Source organism: Lissotriton helveticus, chromosome 2_1, assembly GCF_964261635.1.
Source record: "Lissotriton helveticus chromosome 2_1, aLisHel1.1, whole genome shotgun sequence".
Lineage (NCBI taxonomy): Eukaryota > Metazoa > Chordata > Amphibia > Caudata > Salamandridae > Lissotriton > Lissotriton helveticus.
Window position 1 is genome coordinate 695,620,180 of NC_136059.1, and position 23,538 is coordinate 695,643,717.

A 23,538-nucleotide genomic window follows, 5' to 3' on the forward strand; every position below is an offset into this window, starting at 1 on the left:
CCAAAGACATCACCCAGGGATAATAACAACCTACAGTGTGGGCAAATTATGCCTTCAATGGCTACAGACTTCCACACTGCCTGAAATTAAGCAACACCTAACTTTACTTACTGATGGTGCTGACTTGCGTGATTTCATAATGGGACCACGCAAACAGCGTCAAAAGCGTTTCATAGCAGCCTCTGTATATGCAGCATACAATGAGGCCTGGAAGGTTACTCAAATTGAGACAGCAGAAAGAATACGGGAAATTGACCGTATTAATTTGGAAAAATCACTTTCTGTAGTGGACAATGGGTTAATGACTCTGTCCTCCAGAATTTTTTCATTGGACAGCATTGTGTCTTCAGCAATCGATATATTATCGCAAGACTTACTGTTATTACAACATGGTCAGTCACAATTGCGTTCTATTGTACAGCTTGGCTGGACGTTACAAAATCTGCGTTCAGGCTATGTGCCTTGGCGTTTAATCAACACAACGTCACTATTCCAAATCTTTAACCTTACTGATAGACAAATCGGTATGGCGCAAAAGGGTGCTGATTATACAATCTTGAGCATTGAAAAACTAGAAAGATTACCAATGACAATGTCAGAACGACCTGTCAGTGAATGGATAATCCACGGAATCATAAATATTCCAATCTCAACCTTCAGGTTTCAATACTGCCAAAAATATATACAGGCTGGCATGCACGAGAAATTGGGAAAGGGGTACCTTAAAACAACTTGGAACCTGCCCTATTCACATGCATGTGTCAGTAATAAAGGACAGAAAGTGTTTCTTAGTGGCAACAATTGTGCTATGTCACTAAGCGGCACGCTTCTGTGTAACGGTATTAGTTTGCACGGAGCCTGTGAAGGGAATTCATACAACCTTTCATGTCACCAGCAAGGCGCACCTGCAACTGAAATAGAACCATTCTTTCAAAGACTCTATAATGGGAGTTACATTCTTATTGTAGACCGCAGATGTTGCAGTCTTATGCCCGGGACTCCTTATCTAGTAACTACAACGGCGAAGGTCAAGTGCTGTGGACGTTCTTTGTTCCCCAGCTCCTTTCCAGACAGGGAGGCAAGGGCATGGCCCAGTTTGAAAATTACTTCTATTCGAATAGACACTTTAAGCAGAATGAAAACAGTGCTTCTTCAGACGCCTACAAGGCTCTCGTCATCAAAAGAAACGTATGATCTACAAGTCGCAAGGACGACTGCAGAGATACATACATTATTATCAACTAATTCCCCCGTACATTTCGTGGAAATCCTGAGCGAAATCTTAAATATTTCTGATACCAATGGGATCTCAGGGGTATTTAAGACAGTATTTTCGATGGCATTAACACCATTCAAAGCCATACTGGGTATTTTTCCAGATTTCGTCCATTCGATTTTTGGCGGACTTCCCCTGATCCTGGGACTAATTGCAGGAATCTTATTCCTAGTCCTTATTTTTCGTTATGGCAACCCATGTCACAGATCAAACTCTCGCGACAATGGAAGATACGATCCTAGCCATTGGATACCGGGACCGGATATCAAAAATCCTAGGACTCTCCCGGCTTAGAGACCTAAACATGACTTGGTTTCTATCATTTCGACCAATGTGGCAAAGGTGTGTTTTACCTGTACTAAGGTGTCTGCTATGCGGAGAAGAATGCGTGTTAGACACCTGTCTGACGCTACAATCGGATGCGCCAGTGGATGCAGATACACTGTTGGTTCCTACCAAGGTTCACGCTTGGTGCTGCCCTCAAAGGCTGCCAATCCTGATGACGGCATTCCTGGAATCTTCACCACTACGATTGAAGAGTAGTGAAGTTCAAGATGAAAGCAGCATCGAACAGGTACGACCTTCTGTCAGTGATGCAAATCAGAATGTCAATGGAGACAATCATGCGCACGAATGCATGGTTACACCTATTTCCGACTTAGTGGAACTTTCCCATGAAGCTGTTGACAGTTTTTTCGAAAGCCTGAATGATATGATGTTCTCTCCAGAACAGAAATAGAGACTTTTGAGTAAACTCGCACACGGCGTTCCCTGAATTCGGCCTTCAACTTTAAAAATAAAGTCACATGAACAATTTCACTCCAGTTCACGGACAGCAATTTTTTCAGCATGCCCCTTAAAATATTTTTCTACATATTTTTTTTCCCGGGACACTGATCTTCTGCTTAAAGTAAGACTCTATTCCTAGAGAACTAAAATTTCTATTTTTAGATACTTTATAGACTTTAGCTGCCCGCTGGTATGTTCACAAATATTTTATTATGTGATGAAATGGTCTCGGACTTCCTTTCTGTATAGCCATATTAAGAGCCATTTCATGTGTATTTCTCATATACCAATAAGCAATAATGCATAAAAATGCGTGTTTACTTTTGCATTTAATTCATAGCTTAAGTGCATACAATATATATGACTGCAATTTTTCAGTATATTTGAAAATTTCGAAATGCATTTATGTATTTTGGGGTGGTAAGGTATACACTATACTCTATAGTATGTTGTACTATGTTATACTATGCATAGATTAGTAGATATGACCATAGTTAGCGTGGAGTGGGTGTCGTGTATTTCTATAGGTTCTGAATAAGTCCCCCTATTCCTGACCCTATTCTGGTTAAACTAACTATCAAGTTAACTAACAGTCAGCCCATGAGGCAATAAAACCCCCATGATGCAGATACCGTTATCTGACGCAGTCACACTACGGCACAGGAACGTGTTATCTGATTAGGTCATAACGCTTGAGATCTAATTAGACAAGCGACATTCCTCCAGCCCCTGATAAGGCATACGACGTTCTCATAACAAATCAAACCTATGACAACCTGGATAATCCGTGCGGCCATTGTTTTGATTTCACAGAGAACTTTAGTAAAGAATGTGCTAACGAGCAAGTCGTATGACATCTTTATTGACGTATCTATGTCCATCCTTACGTCAATCTCGGCACCTTTAAGGTATAAATATTGCCGACCTTGCCCTATGCAAAGACACGCGTGGTGACAAGACGGAGCAGCCATACTTGCCGAAGCCGAGAGCAGAAGCAGACCCCGCTGGCGCAGCCCCGCCTTCCTGACGCGCTGAGAGACGCGCTGCTATTTCAAGCCGAGAGACCCAGCACCGGCGCTTTCGGGCAGCCCTCGCAGGCAGCCTGGAATATCGAGAGCAGAGAAAGAGATACCATTCCTCATCCATCCTAACTTCCAGGTACAGAACTGAATAACCCCTCACAGAGAATTCTTTAGTTATTCACTTGGCAAAAACAAACTTAACTTAAACTGTAACTTTCTGTTCCCGCCCACGCATTAGACTTAGGTCAGGTACACGGGGTAGGCGTATTTAGAAACACCAGTTGAGTACGTTTAGTCAAATGTATATGTGTATGTAAATATATTTTAATCATTTCAAACATCATATGGCTCAGAAACCATATCAATGTTTTTACAGTATTATTTTATACTATTGCTTCTAATGTATGCACTTTACTTAACTATAAGTATTGCAATAATATCGATCCATTTCTCTTGTACGAGAAAAGAGACTGATCAATAAATAACACCTTTTTATTGAACACGCCCGTCTCTTCCTTTTCTCTACAGTCTGATGAGACTAAGAATGCACGTACTGACTGAGTAAAATAATTGCCTTGTGCTCACACGACTCTTGAGATTGACTCTTGATTAGGGGAGAGCAAAGTTGTCATGTTCTATGGTTGTCAGAAACTAAATCCCTTCTTGTCTAATCAGGGGAGTTAATTCCTTCCTTGAACATTCGAGAAAGTTTCTAGCGAACTCTGAGCTTAGCTGGCAAACCCAAAAATTAAGTCTAGTATCGACAGTAGTAGACCTAGTTAACGTCTGGCCTAGGCCTTTACTGCTGTAGGTACTATTCCAATGCGCAGAGCCTATTGGGAAAATAGGAGCTACACTACAATGTCGTGGTCGATCTCAGCTGTAAAAATTCATAACTGCAGAGGGGAACATTAAATCAGAATGAGGGTGGATTCACAGTACTCCGACTATCCAACTGGTGTACTGTGAATAAACACTGTCTACTTGAATTGAAATATCAAATAGGGACTTATACAAACTTCAAAAATTAATTTAAACATCAGTCATCTTAAATAATCGATACAACCGAAAAACACGGGCTCTAGGTAAACAAAATTACCGCAATTGGGAGTAGATAGAGCTTATGTAATTCATGGCGATATAATAAGTTTTCTTGCACTGGGAGTCTGTATCAAAAATGACCCGCCACTTACATGATGTTTTATGCATTTGGGAGGGTAATAAAGACCAGTTAAAAGTATTTCATGATTGGCTTAATTAAAAAAAAAAACATATCCAATTTACGATGGAATCCAGCAACGTAACCATACCATTCTTGGATATTTCCATTTATGTAGAGGGAGATCGTTTACAAACCACCTTATTCAGGAAACCAACTGAGCGTAACTCATTGCTGCAATATGGGAGTCATCACCCCAGAGGTCTCAAAGATAATTTACCCGTGGGTCAATTCCTTAGAATTAGGAGAAATTGCTCAACTAGAGCCAATTACCTCATGGAATCTGAGGTCCTTAGTGAGCGTCTTATCGCACGGGGTTACCCGACTCGGATGGTGAAACGAGCTAGGAAACGTGCGTGGTATAATCCCCGCGATTCTTTGCTCAACCCAGACGCAACTAACCAAACCGTAACAGACCGTATTATCTGTGTTACGACCTTCTCTACACGGAGTAATGAAATCAAGAAAATCATTAACAAAAATTGGCCAATGGTGGCAGATGTGATCAAGCAAACTCAACTCCCCCTTCACTCTTTTAAGAGAGCCAAAAACATACGGGACCTGGTGGTCCATTCTTATTTGGAACCAGTTAGTCAACCGACTGTGACAACTTTATGGAATCTGCCCCCTCTGATAGGACATCATAGATGTGGCACATGCACAGCATGTGAAACCACCATCCAGACTAAAACCTTCGACCATGGCTGTCGTATATATACTTTGAAACACTACACAAATTGTAACACTATGGGCATGATTTACATTGTCCAGTGCCCTTGTAGTCTAATTTATGTGGGACAAACCCAACAAAAAATCAAATCACGGATTTCCTCTCACTGCAGTAGACTGCGATGTAAAGTGGCGGGCGCGCCACTGGTAGAACATTGGCAGACAGCAGGACATGCAGTATCTGATCTGAGATGGTTTGTAATTGAAAAGGTAACCCTAGGCAGCAGAGGAGGTAACCCTCTTACAGTATTGAATACACGTGAATCGAAATGGATGTCCCTTCTGGACTCGATCAAGAATGGTCTTAATGAGCAGGAAAGCAGTTTAGCACAATTGGCATCTCTAGGCTAACTGATATGATCACCTTTCCTAGAATGTGTTCCTCTGGAGTTTTGACCACTCGTTTACACTATTATGTTGAAAAGTACACAAGGTTGGTTGCCTTGCGATTACTATAATAATGAGATTTAATGTCAAGTCACCCGCCTACAACCTCGTGTTGGAGAGTTGCGCGGGTATCACTGACGGAGGGCTTTAATTGTTGTTGTTTCATAAATTTAATGTTCGTATTAATTTTTGCTATGTAGTGCATATGACCATCTTTTGCACACTCGTTTACAACCTCCTGTGCGAGAGTTGCATGAGTGAATTTAATATGCTTTATAATATATCTTCTTTCTGAATCGGACTTTTCCATATATCCATTTCAAATGTTAATAGATTAGGGCGCAGTCATAGCGCCACACTAGTGAGTTCAGTATTAATGTAGAGTAACTCTTCACTTTTCATTTTTCTAAAAAACCATATACTCCGCCCCCGATTCCGCGTAGCGTTTCCTGTGGATTTGTTCACAACTAGCGGAGATGTCCATGTCCTCCCAGGCATTAGTGAGTAACAGAAAGAGGTTTTTGATTGTGTATTATATTCTCAGACAGGTCCCATTCCAAATGGCGCTCTCCTTGTTCATTGCAGAATTAAATTGCCTTGGCTGACGGAACGAATGTCCGTTTGTGGGTGTGTTTGTTTTTCCCAACCTGAGGCTTCCGTGACGGTCTCCACTGTGTCTCCAGCTCCACCATTAACACGGAGGTATGTAAGACACTTCGCCATTAGGCGACATGAAGTAATCTATGATACAACTCGTAACTGAGTTCTTGTATATTATTCTACAGCGATCTTTACCATATATGAATGACCCTTCAGTCCTCAATTCAATCAACGTTGTGCTGACCACCTTGTCTCCCATGTAAGTGGCGGTTCATGTTTGATACAGGAGGTATGTAAGACACTCCGCCTTTAGGCGACATGAAATAATCTATGATACAACTCGTAACTGAGTTCTTGTATTGTATTCTACGGCGATCTTTACCACATTTGAATGATCGTTCAGTCCTCAATTTAATCAACGTTGTGCTGACCACCCGGTCTCCCATGTAAGTGGCGGGTCATTTTTGATACAGGCTCCCAGTGCAAGAAAACTTATTATATCGCCATGAATTACATAAGCTCTATCTACTCCCAATTGCGGTAATTTTGTTTACCTAGAGCCCGTGTTTTTCGGTTGTATCGATTATTTAAGATGACTGATGTTTTAATTAATTTTTGAAGTTTGTGTAAGTCCCTATTTGATATTTCAATTCAAGTAGACAGTGTTTATTCACAGTACACCAGTTGGATAGTCGGAGTACTGTGAATCCACCCTCATTCTGATTTAATGTTCTCCTCTGCAGTTATGAATTTTTACTGCTGAGATCGACCACGACATCTTGCGTGGCGTACTCCTCTTCCACGTTCAGAGCCCAGTTGGGCCTTTACTCCATGGTAATTAATTTAATGAATTTTGAATGCCACAAACGGATGGTTTGATTAAGTTCACTATTATGTACGAAGTGCGAATTTGTGTTTTTAATTTTCCAGATAGGATTGCCCCACTCCTTCCTCCCCCATCCCCCGTTGTAGATGTCCTGATGAAGACCCCGACAAAGGACTCAAGATAGCCTATAGATAGGGGTCGAAACGTCGACTGTTCTTTCGGATTTCCGGCACATGCCCCTGATTCTTTTAGATGCTATATGTGACCGTTGAATGTCCTATGTTTAATTATTTCCAATGTATGCCTTGATTTAGGGCTTGTGTATTTGATGTGTCATGAATTATTTGTAATTAGTAACTATTTTTGACTGTGGTTATTTTCCTTGACTTTACACTTCCTTGAGCACTTCCCTTCCTTCTTTTCCTCCCCATCTCGGGGTATTAACTTTATGTGAATGTGTTGTGCCAATGGCAATCTTTCGGTGTTGATTAATAAATGACAATACCCAAACATTCTGTTAAGGTTTTTAGTGTCCAGTGTATGTAGTTTACAATACGCCACCCTTGCGGGGACCCCCTTGTATATGTATCGCCCCTTTCCTATAGACCTGGCCCTGCTGAGTGGGGACTTCCTGACCACTATATCTGGCGTGGAAGTAAACTACCGGATTCCTGAGCTTTGTGAGAATCAAGGCCTGGATTGGAAGGAATACGCGATCCAGACTCTACCTGGATCCGTACTTGACATTGCCGTAATTGGCCCTCACCAGCCAAGTTCAGGTGGTAGTGGAAGTGGACCTTATCCTCTCCTTGACCCGCTTCTGAGTGGGAGGACACCGCTGCTGAGTGAAGTGGAGGAGTCCTGATCGTGACCCTGGTAGTGTCAGAGTAGCCGTTTCTTGGTTGCACTACGGGGCGATCGTGAGGCCAAAGAGCCGAATCTTGTCAGACGCTGCTCCCTTGCGCAGACTCACTGTGTAGAGTCCGGAAGCGTCTGGGAGAGGGCGGAGTGTCCGCGGAGCTTCGAGCGCTGGTGGGCGGAACCTGCCAAGAACATCGCCGCCAGCGAGAGGAGGAGGCCGGCCCGGCGCCACAGACGCTGCACCCCTGCGCAGGCCCGGCGTGTGCCTGGTGACGGAGGTCTCTTCAGTGAGGAGACAGCGTGACGCGGACCCAGCAGTTCCACCCAGACCTCCCAAAATTGGCGAAGAGGCTCGCTCACCGAGTCCTGGTGGGATTCTAAGGAGAGGCGGAAAGTCGAGCGCTGCTGTCCGCAAGTAAGGAGATTCTAAGGGAAGGCGGGAAAGTTGGAAATTAGATGCCGGTCTTCCCTCCCTAAACAGGCTGGATGAGGCAGGGGCAGAGCCCGAGTGAACTGAGCTAGAGCTGCGGGGCTGACTTGGAGAGACAAACATTGATGGGCATTTATGATGCGAGCAGTGTATTGATAACTTGAACACCTTGGCGGTCCACTGTGGAAAGCCCTTGTGAAAGGCTCTTGTTCTTCATTGCCAGGGATAAGACAGCTATCAAGCGCTTTAGTAACTGAGGCAAAGGGGAGGGGAGTTCCTCAATCCCATTGATGTTTCGTAACTCTCGTTCAAGTTGCCAAATGGAATGCCATTTAATCTGTATCTCATTTAATGCCTAGGATTCGCCTATTGGGGGAATTCAGAAGTAGATGCTAAATCTTTGGTGCTTGGAAACCGGGTACAAACAGGCCATCACTTGTAAGTGCCGATCTTGGAGAGGGGAGGTATTAATCTAAAGTATTAAGACAGTGCATCCTAATGTAATCATTGTGGGAAGTTAAAATGTTAAGTGGTGGTTGAGCTGAAGTTTCATAGTGTTACAGGAGATGCTGTGGAAAATGTAAAGATGTACAGTGTAATTAATTGCTAAAATACAAACAATCGAGAAAGATCTATATAAGAATTTTATAAAACAGCTCGTATTTTTACACAAAGATTGGTGTAGTGTCATTTTTGTGTGGAATTGCATTGAGTTACTGCTGGGTGGTGTGCAACCTTTACACATGTGCCTCTAGTAATTGACTGTCTTACCCTAGGCCAGGCTACCCTAGGTGACCTGACAACTCTAGGTCCAACACCCACCAAAAGTGCCATTCCCCCTTTTTGGGGTAGTAGGGCCCATTGGGCATTGCAGGGCCTGCATAGCGTAGGAGCTAGACTCAATGATGAAGCATGCCACCTAGGTGGGTAAGGGTTCTAGAATCCTAATTTTGGGGTGCCCATGGTGGATATTGTCTGATACAAGAAGGGCAACTACTGGACATATGGAAGCCTTTATTCTTTACTGTTAGGTAGAGACTCACTTATGGAATGTCAGAACTGGGTTAACACCAGTTCTTACTCAGGACGTATCAAACACATTTTTTTAAATGTTACTTTTCCACCTAAGTTATAAAACGTTGGATTTCACAACTAAATTACATTTTGTAAAATAACGAAGAAATAACTTCAAACCACTTTCATGCATTTTCCCAGTGGAGATAGGAGATAAAGACCGTAAACTCTTATAGGCCTGCTCATGGAAAAGTCTAGCAAGATTGCAATAGTAAAATTACTCTTGGGTTTTATTTCACTGTGAGAGCATACAAATCTGAATTTATAGTGTGCCCCATTTTTAGGTTGAGTTTCAATCGACCTGTTATATCTCTTTTGTGGGGTTTGGCAAACCCACAGATTGCTATTGGTTACTATCTGTGGCATTCAGAAATGTTGGCTTCTTATTGGTACTTTTCTGTAAAAGTCCCTCCTTTGTTTATTTTTATTTTTTAAATAATTTTCCCTCATATCACCAAAAAAGCATCTGCACAATAAAGAAAACTGCTTCGTCTAACTTTTTGCCCAGGAGTTACTGCACTTGCTCCGGTCCATTCCACCTTGGCCCTCACCTTTGTTAGTGAGTCTTTGTAATCATAGGGATGAATAGCCAACACCCAAGGAACAAGACCAGATCAGAAAGGGAGACCATATAGATAAGTCGAGGCTCTTTGTTATTCTTTGATCAAGGCAACAGATCCTGAGTGCGGCCCTGACCCAATGTTCCGCTGTTGGGGGCAAAGGATCCCTCCATTTCAAGCAGATTTCCCTCTTAGCCATAAGAATGAAATAAAAGAGCAACCTTCTATGTGGCCTCCTCAACAGTAACGTTAATGCTCCATCTTCTCCCAGAAGGATTAGAGTTGTGTTTAATTTAATCTCTTGATCGAAAATCCCTTTAAGTGCTAGTCCTGTACCGTCCCAAAAGTTTTTCAGGCACGGACAATCAGCAAAGATGTGGACATCATTGGCTCCTATGCAACCGCACTTCACACACTTGGGGGGAGGTTGAGGGTCAAACTTGGTTATTTTATGTTGAGTCCAATAAAGACGATTAATAGTAAAAAAAATGGTTCCGCTTCAAGTTAGCAGGTTTAACAGTTGAGTAGAGCTTCTTCAATGAGCTATCCCAAACTGACCCAATGCCCTCCTCTCGGAGCGTTCCTCTCCATACTGCATAAGGGGGTAACAACAGTCGACTCCGCCACTAAGAGTTCCTTATACCACCTTGCCACTTCTTCTAATTCATAGTAACCCCCAATCGCATTTTTTGATGCCACAAACCAGGAGGATAATTGAATAAACTTAAGTCTGGACAGCTCATTACTGGTTTTGGTATTTAATACTTCCCAAGGGTGTCGCCTTCCAATGATAGCAAGTCCGACCAAGTTGTAACCCCCGCCCTTCTGATTGGAAAACTAAGGGCATACTTTAAGCATTCTGGTGTTCCGGGGGAATCCCAAACTGGGGCAAAATCTGAATAATATCCAATACCCCACCTCCTCCTGACTCTATAACAGACATCCAAGGCAGCTCTCAATACCTTTATCCGAACCTTCTTAAAAAACTTAGGTGCACCAGATTTTTATAGAAAACCCTCCACATTCCAATGCCTTATCATTTCCCCCAAATGTTTCCCCCAAGTGGAATCATTTGTTTTTACCAGAATCATTTGTATATTTTTAAACTGAAAGGCAACACAATACCAGTTAAAACCAGGTAAAGCCAATCCCCCTTTATTCAATTTGAGTCTGAGTTTTTTCCAAGACAATCTAGCTCCTTTATGGGCCTAAATAAAGCTCGACACCCTCCCCTGAATTTTATCAATACCCTGTTTTGGAAACCCAAGAGAGATAGCATTAAACAGATAGGTTAGTTTAGGAAGAATAACCATTTTTATAAAATTAACCCGTCCATAGATTGTCAACGGAAGGTTTTTCCACCTACTTAATAGACATTCAATCTCTTTAGAGACCCATGACTGATTAAGATGTGAAAGTTTCTCTATATCATTTACTATTGTGATACCTAGATATCTGAACTTGGAATTTACTTCCCTCCCCAATCTGTATTATTCCAACACGTAACCTCGGGTTTGACAGTGTTGACAAAGTAGCTGGAAAAAGAGCCAAATTCCACCAGTAATTGTTCTGCTCTAGGAACAGAAGTCAAAGGGTATGCCGTATAGATTAATAAATCGTCGGCATAAAGCGCGACTTTACAGCTCTAGGGCGAGGTCCTAAATGGAACAACTAAGGGATCTAGTCTCAACAGTTGGGCGAGAGGCCCTATGTAGATATCAAAAAGAAGAGGAGATAAAGGGCAGCCCTGCAGCGTCCCTCTTAGGATATTAAAACTGGGGGACAATATACCATTTAGGAAAATCCTGGCCGAAGTTCCCGCATAGTTCACCTTAATTGTGTTAATGTGGGCCAAATCCCATTGAGCTCAAAACCTCCCAGGGATAGACCCAGCATACTCAGTCAAATGCCTTAGCGGCAGGTAAATTAAGTACTGACTAAGTCGAAGTTAAGTCATCACCATGCCAAACCAATGCTGCTTTTTTTTTTTAGCATGGTGGCGTGACAGTTGTCAGGTCATTGTTGTGGTGGTAGCTGAGTCTGGCTCCACAGAATTCGATGATCATGAACATGATGCAGACTGACTGATGCACTCTTTGCACTGCCTGGCCAGGCCTAGTAGCCGCCACCGGACGTACACTTCTATTATGATAGGGGCTTGCCCGGCTGGGGTTAAGTTAAATTACTACCTGCCCGACCCCTGCCCTTGAAGTATCGTCCCTCCCCTGCTTCAGAGTACTGGGCTAAATCTGTGGAGGCTGGCAAAAAAACGGGCTTGTCTGACTGAGTCTTCTTCACGTAGTCCTGGAATGCCCGCTCTCGGCCCGGGAATGGCAGCAGGGAAGCTGTTTACCAAATTAAAAAAAAATAGCTAAAGTCTGTTCTCGTGGGTTTAGGATTACGGATTACTTCAACTTTTAAACCTAATCCGGACCCTGGCCTCTGCACGTACGGTCTTGTAGACCATAAGTAAACTACTAGTCTTATAATGCTTGGTGCTGTTGTCAGCAAGACTCAGGAATAGGAAGCTGACGCTTACTTGTACCATTATTTAAAAAAATCCATCAATATAATACACTGGTCACGTGAGATGTCAGGAATAGAGGTTGATTGTGGAGCGCACTGGTGCGGGGAAGAGAAGGAAGCACCATCTTGAACCTAGCAAAAGATAGGTTTGTAACTTTTACTGGGATGCGCAGCTGCAGGCATAGCAATATTGACTATATGGCCCCAAATCCTTTGTGGATGCAAACAGGATTATAATTGTACGCACTTTGCAGGAGCTAATTGCACATTCACTATTCGTTTTTTTCTATTCAATTGTGTCACAGCGCTACCTATTGAGCGTCACTGCCGAGACTCGAACCTGGTGCCCCAGCTCCATTGTTGGCAGCTCTGGCCGGTATGACTTTCATTTCTATTAGTGCAGCCATGCACAGCACTTTTAACCTCTACACCTTCATGAATTGTGTGTTACTGTGAGCTTTGCAGAGCAGGAGAGGAACCACATGTTCTCATGGGGGTCTGGGGATGGACTCTCTAGGGCAATGAGCTCCACCTTGCACGTAAATGACTTGTGTTCATGTAAGCTCCAACGTGCAGAGCTAACTCTGAAATCTGTGCACTTGTCTTGTGTTACTAGCAGATGTGCAATTTCCACCCAAAAAAATGCAACATAATCATGATAAGGCCCGAAGTCGGTATGAATCTTCACTGAGCAGTGTGCAAGCCTCAGACATACATTTTCATTTATGTAGTGCACACCACACACTAACATGCCAGTTACTACTTTAATCATGCCCTCCTAGTACCACGCCATGGCACACTGCTGTTATGCACCTAGTTACCTATCAATTTATCTCAGGATTAGCCTGTCGAAGGGAGAAGAACGGAAATTATACTGCAAATCATAACATAAAGTATACATAAGAACTTGTAAAGCACACCTTCACCCAAGGGTATCTTGGAGCTGAACAACAGATCATTATAGTTACCCAGCTCAATGGTACTCATTTTATCGACCTCAGAACGATGAAAGGCAGGGGACCTCCAGGATTTAAACCTGTGACCAAACGGACGGGAAATTAGAGCCTCTAATTGTGGTCGGGATGACGACGCCCATGGCTCCATCCATTGCCTGCCATTTGAGCAGTTGCAAGTTTTAGTATTAAACCCCATATTTAGGCTTGCATTAAAAGATCAGTAAGACTGAGGAATTATCTTCACTCTCTTCTTTTTCAGTTCAAAAGAACATTTTATTAAGGTAAAGAAATATGATGGCAAAACAGTAACACAAAAACAAGAAAAACAATTTAAAAAAAGAGAAAAATATGTACTATATAATACAGCAGTTGAATTGGAAATCATACCAAAAAAAAAACAACTTTGTCATGAAACATAAGAAGAAATAAAAGAGAAAATGTTACATAAACTGGTGGAAACACCATAATACATAAAAGATGATAAAAGAATTAATACGAATGGAATGGAAGTCATGGAGGTTTAGCTACTTCTTGTTGCAAAGGAGTAGAAGCGGGAAAGCGCCTTGCACTAGAATCAATGAAACATATCACCGGTTACCACAGAGCCAACCGTTTGGGTGCTAGATGTTGTGGGTACACAAATGTGGTGTCTAGTCTATGATTATAGCAGACAGCATACCACCAAGCTTGATATGAAATTTTGGTAGAATCCTTCCAATTTGTGGTAATTTGTTGAAAGGCTACTGCCAACAGTAAGTCAATGATTCTTACATTCATGTGGTGATGGGCCCAAATAGGAGACAAACTACCCAGAAAGATATGTGAAATAGAAAAGGGGTAAGTAGAATGAAAAATCAAATTAAGTTGCGACCAAACCTTTTCCCAAAAATCTCGAACAAATGTGCATGTAAATAACATATGAAACATATCTGCATGTGGTGAGGAGCAAGACCAACATGTATGTGAGGTATCTGAGGAGTATGAGTGGAGGGTAGAGGGAGTAAAGCGAAGTCTGTTGTAGATAAAAAAGAGAGTCTGGGTTGTGTTTGCAGCTCTAGATGACTTTTTAAGCTTAAGCCATATCCTATTCCAAAAATCTACATTCCAGGAGACATCTAAGTCTCTTTCCCAAGAAACTTCTATTTTAGTTTTGTCACGCAGGATAAGAGAAGAGTGAAACAATTTATAAGTAGTAGAAGCTTTAGGGCCACGGAGCAACAAAGTGCGTAAGTTATCCGAAGAAGTAGGAACAGGAGAAGCAATAGCAGGGGACGCTGTGTAACGAATGGAAGCAGATTGAATAGCACGTGTTAAAAGGGAATTTTTGTGCGGAAGAAGGAAGGAAGACCAAAATCATCACTCACCTGTTGAAAGGGTATAAGTGCATTTTGACGGTATAATTGATGAACCCATGATAACCCTCGGCGATGCCAAGATTTCCAGAAGAAGGGTTTGTTATTTATTAAAATATGTTTGTCATGCCATATAGGGAAATCCAAAAGAGATGCACTAGAAGGGGCGGGGATAATTTTTGAAGAATATTTAAGGATACGAGTCAAAGCAAATTGTGGTTTGCGCGTGAAAGACAAGTATTTGTGAAAAGTAAAAGGGGAAATAAAACACTGTTCAAGCTTTGTCCATAGAGGGCGAAATACAGATGAGTCAGAGAGCCAATGAGAGGTTTGGGCGAGTAGAAAAGATTTATGATAAAGGGGAAAATCAAGAAAATTGACCCCTCCCTCAGATGTGGGGCGAGTCAATTTACGAATGGACATACGCGATTTCTTATTCCCCCATAAGAAGGCAGATAGAATAGAATTAATTTTCTTAAAGTATTTGAGGAGAATAGGCAAAGGAATATTAGAAATTGTGTATAAAACTATAGGGGAAAGCATCATTTTAATAGTGTCTAAGCGACCCCACCAAGATAAATATAATGGATGCCACTTAGCCGTTAAGGAGGAGAGCCTATCAATACACTTTTCCATACAGCGAGATACCGTACCTGGACCAGAAGAAGTAAAATGTAAACCCAAGTATTTAATAAATGGGGAGCTCCATGAGAATCCTGAGGCCAGAAAGTCAGCATGGAAAGTGTATTTCGTCAAGGGTAAAATTTCACACTTGTCGTTATTTAATTTGTATCCGGATACCGACGCAAAGGATGTCACTTCATCTAAAAATGCAGGCAAGGAAGATTGGGGATTTGATAAAAATAAAAGAACATCATCCGCATAAGCTGCCATTTTGATTTCGGAATCTTGAAAGGTGAAACCATGTATATTTGCGTTTTGTCGAATCCTGAGCAGAAAAGGCTCCAGAGCGATATTAAAAAGAAAGGAGGAAAGAGGACAGCCTTGTCTCACTCCCCGCGCGAGATTGAAATAAGAAGTAATACTCCCATTTGCAGTGACAGCAGCTCTCGGTTGGCATACAAGATAGATATTAAATAAATAATTTTGGGACCAAAGCCAAACCATTTGAGTGTACGAAAAAGATAGGGCCATTCAACTCTATCGAACGCATTCTCTGCATCCAGAGCAATGGCAGCTAGAGGATGAGGTATACGAGAAACCTTGGAAAGAATATTAAAAAATAAACGAGTATTTTCCGTAATAAGCCTCCCCCTAAGAAAGCCCGATTGTTCCGACCCCAACAGCTCAGGTAAACGAGATTCTAAATGCAATGCTAAAGCTTCCGAAAAAATCTTGTAATCTATGTTGACCAGAGAGATAGGCCTGTAATTTTTGCAGTATTGAGCATCTTTGTCAGTTTTGGGAATAAGACAAATGAGGGCATCAGAAAAGGAACCAGTAGAGCCATCAGAGTGCAAAAAGGAAAGAATAAGGGTGTGTAACTTGGGAATCAATAAGGGGGCAAAATGAGTGAAGAATTCTACAGTAAAACCATCTGGCCCCGGGGCCTTGTCTTTTTTAAGAATGTGAAGGGCAGTATGGAGTTCATTCTGGGTAAGATCAAGTTCTAAGGAAGAAAGATCCGGACGTGACTCTAATGGGTAATGAATCTTAGAAAAGAATTGAGAGATAGAATGATCAGACGGTAAAGTATCAGATGTATATAATGTTTGGTAAAAGTTAAGAAATTCATTCATAATATCGTCATCTTTAAATTTTAATGAGTTATCAGGGCCAAAAACAGATTCTATATTAAGTTTATTCTGTTTGGTTTTCAAATAGTTAGCTAGCAATTTCCCAGCTTTATTACGACCACCATAGAACTTTGCACTTGACAATTAGATGCATTGTTAGTGGTGTCCTGATTAAACTGAAATACAATTTTTAGAAGTTCAGACAAGCAATCCTTTGATTTGGATGAGTAATAAACGTGTTCCAGTGCTTTAATTTTGGAAAGAAGAGCATTATTTTTATATCCTGATTAAACTTAAATAAAATTTTTAGAAGTTCAGACAAGCAATCCTTTGATTTGGATGAGTAATAAACGTGTTCCAGTGCTTTAATTTTGGAAAGAAGAGCGTTATTTTTATGGCGCGCTTTTTTGCGTTTATTAGAGACAAAGCGAATAATAAAGTCCCTGGCAGAAGCCTTGAAGGCGTCCCAAACTATATGAAAAGGTAAATCATCGGTTTGGTTTAGAATGAAATACTCCTGAAAAAACGCAGTAAAAGAGGAAGAAAAAGCAGGGTCTAGGAGGAGAGCGTCATTAAAACGCCATTTACGAGGGGAGTTAGGTTTGTTCAAAACATCAAGATGCACAGCGACAGGACCGTGATCGGAAATCAAGATAGAACCAAAATCTGACCTAACTAATGACTGAGAAATATTGTGTGAAACAAAAATGTAATCGAGACGAGATTGAGTGTGATGCATTGAGGAGTGGAAGGAGTATTCTCTCAACATGGGATTGAAAAGTCTCCAGGCATCTATAAGTTTATGCTGTTTTATGGTTTGCACAAAGGATTTGTGGGACCTGTGAGGTATAAAAGGGCTTAGTGAGTTGCGATCTAAAAAGGGGTCAAAAACATCTTTACAGCAGTATAAGGGGCTTGGATGCAAGAGAGCAGAAACAGAGTTTGATATCTGAAGATAATACAATGAACTGTGAGGCACGCCTATCTTGGGGATCAAGCGGCGAGAATACAATCCTGCTCTCAAACAATACTGTAGACACTGTACTGTAAGGGGAACAGGAAAATGCTGGAATTGGGCCACAGGGCAGCGCAGATGATGATATTAATATCACACCAGAAAGGGAGACAATGGTTACTTGCACACCTAAAAGAGAGGAACCACAACCAGTGCAGCAACTAAAAGGTGCGCAGGCAGCCCTTTTGGATATCACAGAGCAGGGATATCTGTCTCCAACCCCATCATAAGAATAAAATTATCATCATAACAATGCGTAATTTGCTGAGAGAGAGACATCCCAAAGGAAGAGTCACCCGCTGTTGGAGCATAAACATTCAATAAAGAAACTGGGATATTATCAATCATAAAATTAACAAACAACCACCTGCCTATTTGGTCATGACAATGTGACAACATTTTAACAGTTAGAGACTTACGAAAAAGAATAGCGACTCCATTCCGTTTACCATCACCAGAGGAGAAGAGAACCTCTCCCACCCATCCACTCTTCAACTTAGCAGACTCAAAATCTGATAGATGAGATTCTTGTAAACATGCAATGTCTGTATCTAACTTAGCTAAGTGTGTCAAGACTCTTTGGTGCTTAATGGGCGAGTGTAAACCTCCAACATTCCATGAAACAATTTTCGGAGGCATAGAGGAAAATTACAACAGCCTAAAACATTCCAATAACTAGAACATCCTAAAGCGAGCAATAAATAGTGAACATCCAACCAACTGAGAAAAGAATGGAAAAAGAGAATACACAAGAAAGAACCAAGAAGAAGAATTGAAAACAAGCTACGAGAAAAGAGGGAGGAGAGAGATAAAGAATATTCATGAGCTGGGAGAACACTTGATAAAAAAGAACAAGAAGGGAAAGAAAAAAAGAGAAGGAAGAAAAAAGATGATAAAAGAAACTTACATAAGATCCAGAACAAACGTTAAGTGGAGGGATGGGAGGCCACACTGAACAATGACGCGTCCAGCACCCACGAGGGAAGGCGGGAAGGAGAACAAAACGAACAAACGGGCTTGGAAAAATGTAGGTAAGACGATAACACGCACAAACACCTGCGTGAACAAACAAACAAAGAAGACATAGTTAAATACCATAATGAAAAACAACAATGCATAAAAAACGTAGTAGGCACATTAATGAACTAACGCAGTGTAAGTAGATTGAAAAGTACTTCAAAAAGAGGAGGAATTAAAATACATAAAAAATTAAACACAGTCCACGATAACTACGTAGAACTCGTTGACGGGGCAGTCTCCATAGTGTCAGCATGGAAGGAGTAAAGAAAGCTCTTTAACTTTACCGGATCCTCATAAGATGTGGTTTTGTTATTGATGGTGACTTTGAACAAACAAGGATGGAAAAGACCATATCTTGCATTTATTGAACGCAGGGACAAAAACTCTTTACGTCTATCCGCAGTTAATTTAGCATAATCCTGAGCGAAAAACAAAGACTTGCCGGACCACATTATGCAACCCATTGCTGTCGCCGCAGATAGAACCATCAGTAAATCAATGTATTGGAGAAAGTTCTCGGCTTATGTGGCGAAGAGGAAGACAATGGACGTGATAATGAACCTAGTCGGTGTGCTCTCTGAATATTTAAATTTGTACCTTCTGGCAGCTTAAGAAGAGTTGGAAGAAACGTCTTAAAGAAGGTAAGCTGAGATGAACCTTCTGTTCCTTTAGAAAGACCATAAATGCGGAAGTTATTTCTCCTATTTCTGTTTTCCAAATTCTCAATCTGTTTATGAAGAACGGAGACCTGTGAAGAAATAGAATCCACCTTGGAAGCAGAAGAAGAGAAAGATTCAACAGTGTGTTCCAACTCAGCAACTCGTTGGTCGATGTGAGACCACTTCTCAGAGAGCATCTGCATAGTGGATTTGGTTTCCTCCATAAAAGGTCTCAAAGCTCTTATCTCCTCAAGCAAAATATCTATTGTAAGAGATGTTGACTGTTTAGGCGGAGAAGGAGGGTCTTTCTTCATCCGTTTCATGGAGGCCTTAGAAACAACAGAGCTATAAGTAGACTGAGACGCTGAGGCACCTTTGGGTGAGGAAGTGTCCGAGTCTTCCATGGCTAGGCAATCAAAACGAGAGCTAGTGCGTATGAGAAATTTATGAGGAGTAGGTTTGGGCACTTGAAGAACCTTGGATAAATGTCTCATAAACCTAGACAAAAGCGTTCCAGCAATATAAAGCAGCAAGAAATACAAGGCGTTAAAACATCAATAAATTAGCACTGTAATGCATAAAAATACACATAAGCATACTGGTAAGCTAGTACAGTAAAGGGAGCACCCCCCACAACAATAGTACAACAGTGCAAAAACCCATGTGCATATAGTGCATACAACTCACAAGGAGAAAGCAAATTGACTCCTGAATTGACGAGGCAGTCCAGGTATAGCCCCGTAAGGAAGCAGAAACTCAACCAAAAAACGATAGCTGAGCATATAGTCTCTCAAGCCTCTGTAGAATGCTAGAAAATGCAATGGAAAAGCAAAGAATCATTGAAGAGCGATAGGAGATATTAGTTGTAAAATTAATCCTCCGCATCAACCAAGCCACAAGCCATGTAGAGTGAAAAAATTAGATAAGTCATTTGTGTGGATAGAAAGCACAAAGCAAGGAGTATAAATGAAGAGGAGAGAACCGCTTGAGTTTTCTATAAACCTGAAGGAGTGATCCCAAAATGGCGGCTAGGCTTTGAAGAGCAAAAATAAATCACCAGACTGAAATGTGAGCCTTTAAAAAGTAACTTGTGAAGGATTCGAATGATGCCACTGTGGTGATTCACGAAGTAGGAAGCATATTTAAAGCCCGAGCGCCACTTGGAGAAATCTCCGTCGGCGACGCTTAGGCAACACTCAAAATGGCGGCCGCAGCTCACCAGAGCCGAGCTAAGGAAAAGAAGAGCTGCAAATGACCATCACCAGCAGCAGAAAGCCTGTAAATGGTATCCGCCGATGCCACAAGGTGTCCCACGGGTCCTCCTACATCACAGGAGCCGTGCGTGAAGAAATAGGCGCTGTCCGCTCGATTCGCGATCCCGCCGCCGCAGGAGAGTCACGGAGAGGCTGCCATAGTCTACGGGCGCAAGCCACGCCCCCCATCTTCACTCTCTTCTGAACTGGAGCTTAATCACAGACCGCAGATTCAAAAATGGTCCATTGATGCCCCACTTTACCCCGAATGAGTAGCTAAGCTGAGCTCTTGTTTCAGGTCTGACTCCAGATATTATTCATGGTTGTGTACCTTCTCTTTGCTGTCCTAGAAATCTGCTCTTCTGAACTGCTGAATCAGTTTATTTACTTGCTAAATGCTAAACCATCTAATGATAAAATTCCACATTGCGTGTTATATGGCCGTGTAGGCATACACAGATGCCAGCCAAAAACCTGATATGCCTCATGCCTGTTTTAATCTGCCAAAATAAAGAAACTTTTTTTTATAGCCAAGACAAGATTCCAACTTAAAAACGTACAGCTAAAAGTCAGCATGTTTCTGGTAAGAGTTTCTCCAAAAGCCCACCTTTCTCTTTGCATAGCTTATTTGGAGCTCTCTCATCATGCCATTTGTACCTAAATCTAACTGCTCCCAGGTCGTACTTGCATCAAAGACTAGTAAAATGACGTCCACCCCTGGGCATTTCTATGACTGTGTAGTTTGTCACTTAATTCTGGTAATACTCTTATCAACAGAAAAGCCAGATGACGCAATGCAGTTGTTAGCATGTCACTGATTTATTTATTAGAAGTACTAGAATTGGCAAAGCAGTATATTTTATAGGTTGTGAACACCATCATACGAAGCTTATTACTTTCAATGAGATGTGTAAAATTGCTGCCTTTAAAAGCATGAGCTTATTCAGTACAGTAAAACAGAAAATGACAGTTTTTGATATGAGCTAAGCATTCTATAATACCTCAGTATTGTCCTTTCCTCAAATCAGCACAAAGAGCACTGAAATTGTCCCTTTTCAATGCATTAGTGATTTTAGCTAATTTATTCCCAAATTTTGCTTAAATGCACTTTTGATTTAATCTTTTAAAAAATTTTCACAGGGCATGGGTACCTCCTACCAAAATCTTACTACGAGGAAGGCTTCTTTGCTGAAATTCAGATCAGGTGTTACATCTGACTTTCAGCAGTGCCAGTTGAAGATGTGGGTGGAGCTAATAGAGTAAGTGGGTGGAGCCAGTTGAGGAAGTGGATAGAGCTGGAGAAACCTAGGTGTGGCCTCCGACAAATATCTGAGCACCCGCACTTCATATTTCACAAATCAAGCACTGCCGCAGCTGACTGCATATTTAATATGGAGAAGTCCATTTGTTTTACCGCGAGCCATGCAGTTTTGAGGTGGAGTTGAAGTTCTTAACGCGTGCGCAGCATGGCGCCTGCTTTCTTGTGTCAACATTGCAGCGGCGCACCTTTTATTTACTGGATATATCTTTTGACTTCCCTGCAGTTGCCTGTATAATTAGTTTGGAGAATACTTTTCATTTTACCGCCGACTACATATAAGGGGAAGTTTGCTTTTGGGTTAGTTTACTGCATCTATAAAGCTTATTTTCTCAAGCCAACATCAAGGCGCACTATTACAGACCCCATGACGTAATCAAGCAGCCTAAGGCAGTTTACTGTGTGTTGGACGTGGCCCTTTTTGGCAGGTTCACCCCTAAACTTTTTGCCTTAAGCCTCTGACATAGTGGTAGTGATTTTAGGCTTCTGCGCACTTTAGTACTGTGGCCCAGTGTAAAGTGTGTGCGCACTCTTGAGTGCGTGTGGTAAGAATGGCCTGCCCTTCCATAGGAATGCATGGGGGATATGTGTGTCGATGGTAATTCCTGATATGAGGGGAGTGTAAGGTCGAGTTTAGTATGTGCAAACTCGTCTGAATAAATGCTGCGCAATAGTGTGCGCAGATTTATTGTGGTTATTTTAGAAATGCCACTTTTAGAAGTTGGCATTTCTGTGTGTCTGCCTGCATGATGTGCATTGCATGTCTGGCTTGTGATTGACAGGAGCTGGATGGTGTGGTTGGCTCCAGGAGCCAGGATGAGTCTGCCCAGTGGTGAATAGGGAGATCTGCATGTAGATGGGAGGGAGGAGTTGCACCTGAGAACTGAATAGGGCTGTACCTTCCCTCCACAATGCTGGCTCCACCTCCTGTGGTGCGTCTGATGTCCCTGGCCTGTCCTGTGAAAGGGAGAGAGGAGCTGAGCAAAACAAAGTGCTCAAAAGCTCCCATGAACCAGTTGTGTCTGGTTCTCCCATTGCCTACACTTTGAGACAAAGGAAAAATGGTGTATACCACAATTTTTCCTTTGTCGAACCAAGATGGCGGATGAGTGAGACCTCAGCTACTCACCTTGGCGCTGCTCCGGACCTCTGAAGTCGTCCTGCTAACCGAGAAATGAGCCCTAATATCGATTGTTGGGATCGCTGTTACTGGCGTCGGTGGCATACAAAGAAATGGAACCTGATCTAAGAGAAGAGCGCTCTGACGGAGTATCGCTGGAAACCGGTCCAAATTTCGCGCTGGGAAACGCTCGCAAGGCTGCTGCTCACCGTGCTCGCCGGCAGGCACGAAATCGACGAGCGCAGAGACAGACCCGGGTTGCTACGCAACGGAGACGCCGGGGAGAAGGAAGAGTGCACAATGGCAGCCGCCCGTGTAGGTGCACAGACCAAAACCCGGTCCATAGCGCCCATTCCTGCTGCAGCCTCTCAGACAGAAAACAAGGACAAATCCAAGGTAGACCTGGGGAGACAGAAAGCCAGCGCAATCTCCGGTAAGAGCTGTAAAAATCCTGGGAGTAAAAGCACTAGACCCCCTGTGAACAAAGACCCACTAACGGTCAATGACAAAAAGCAAACGGTCATTACTAAATTATTTTCTAAAAAACATAATGCAGACCGGGACACAGATATCATGACAGATTCGAAGACAGAGGCGGGCAGCATAAGGGGCTTGGATGCAAGAGAGCAGAAACAGAGTTTGATGTCTGAAGATAATACAATGAACTGTGAGGCACGCCTATCTTGGGGATCAAGCGGCGAGAATACAATCCTGCTCTCAAACGATACTGTAGACACTGTACTGCAAGGGGAACAGGAAAATGCTGGAATTGGGCCACAGGGTAGCGCA

At 42.2% G+C, this 23,538-nt stretch overlaps 1 protein-coding gene and 1 long non-coding RNA gene across 5 annotated transcripts in view; one reads left to right on the forward strand and one right to left on the reverse strand.

Annotated features, from left to right (window-relative positions):
* ARSK (arylsulfatase family member K) overlaps window positions 1–23,538 on the forward strand; it is a 961,037-nt gene that overhangs the window by 513,184 nt on the left and 424,315 nt on the right. The gene's annotated exons all lie outside the window — the stretch shown is intronic.
* The window catches only part of LOC144818221 (uncharacterized), a 161,961-nt gene that overhangs the window by 118,661 nt on the left and 19,762 nt on the right, over window positions 1–23,538 (reverse strand). For 2 of the 3 annotated variants that reach the window (XR_013607071.1, XR_013607073.1), the window contains one exon: window positions 18,287–18,435. The exons of the other annotated variant lie outside the window; for it this stretch is intronic. This is a non-coding gene — a long non-coding RNA (uncharacterized LOC144818221). The remainder of the gene's footprint in view (window positions 1–18,286; window positions 18,436–23,538) is intronic. 3 annotated transcript variants of the gene reach the window in all.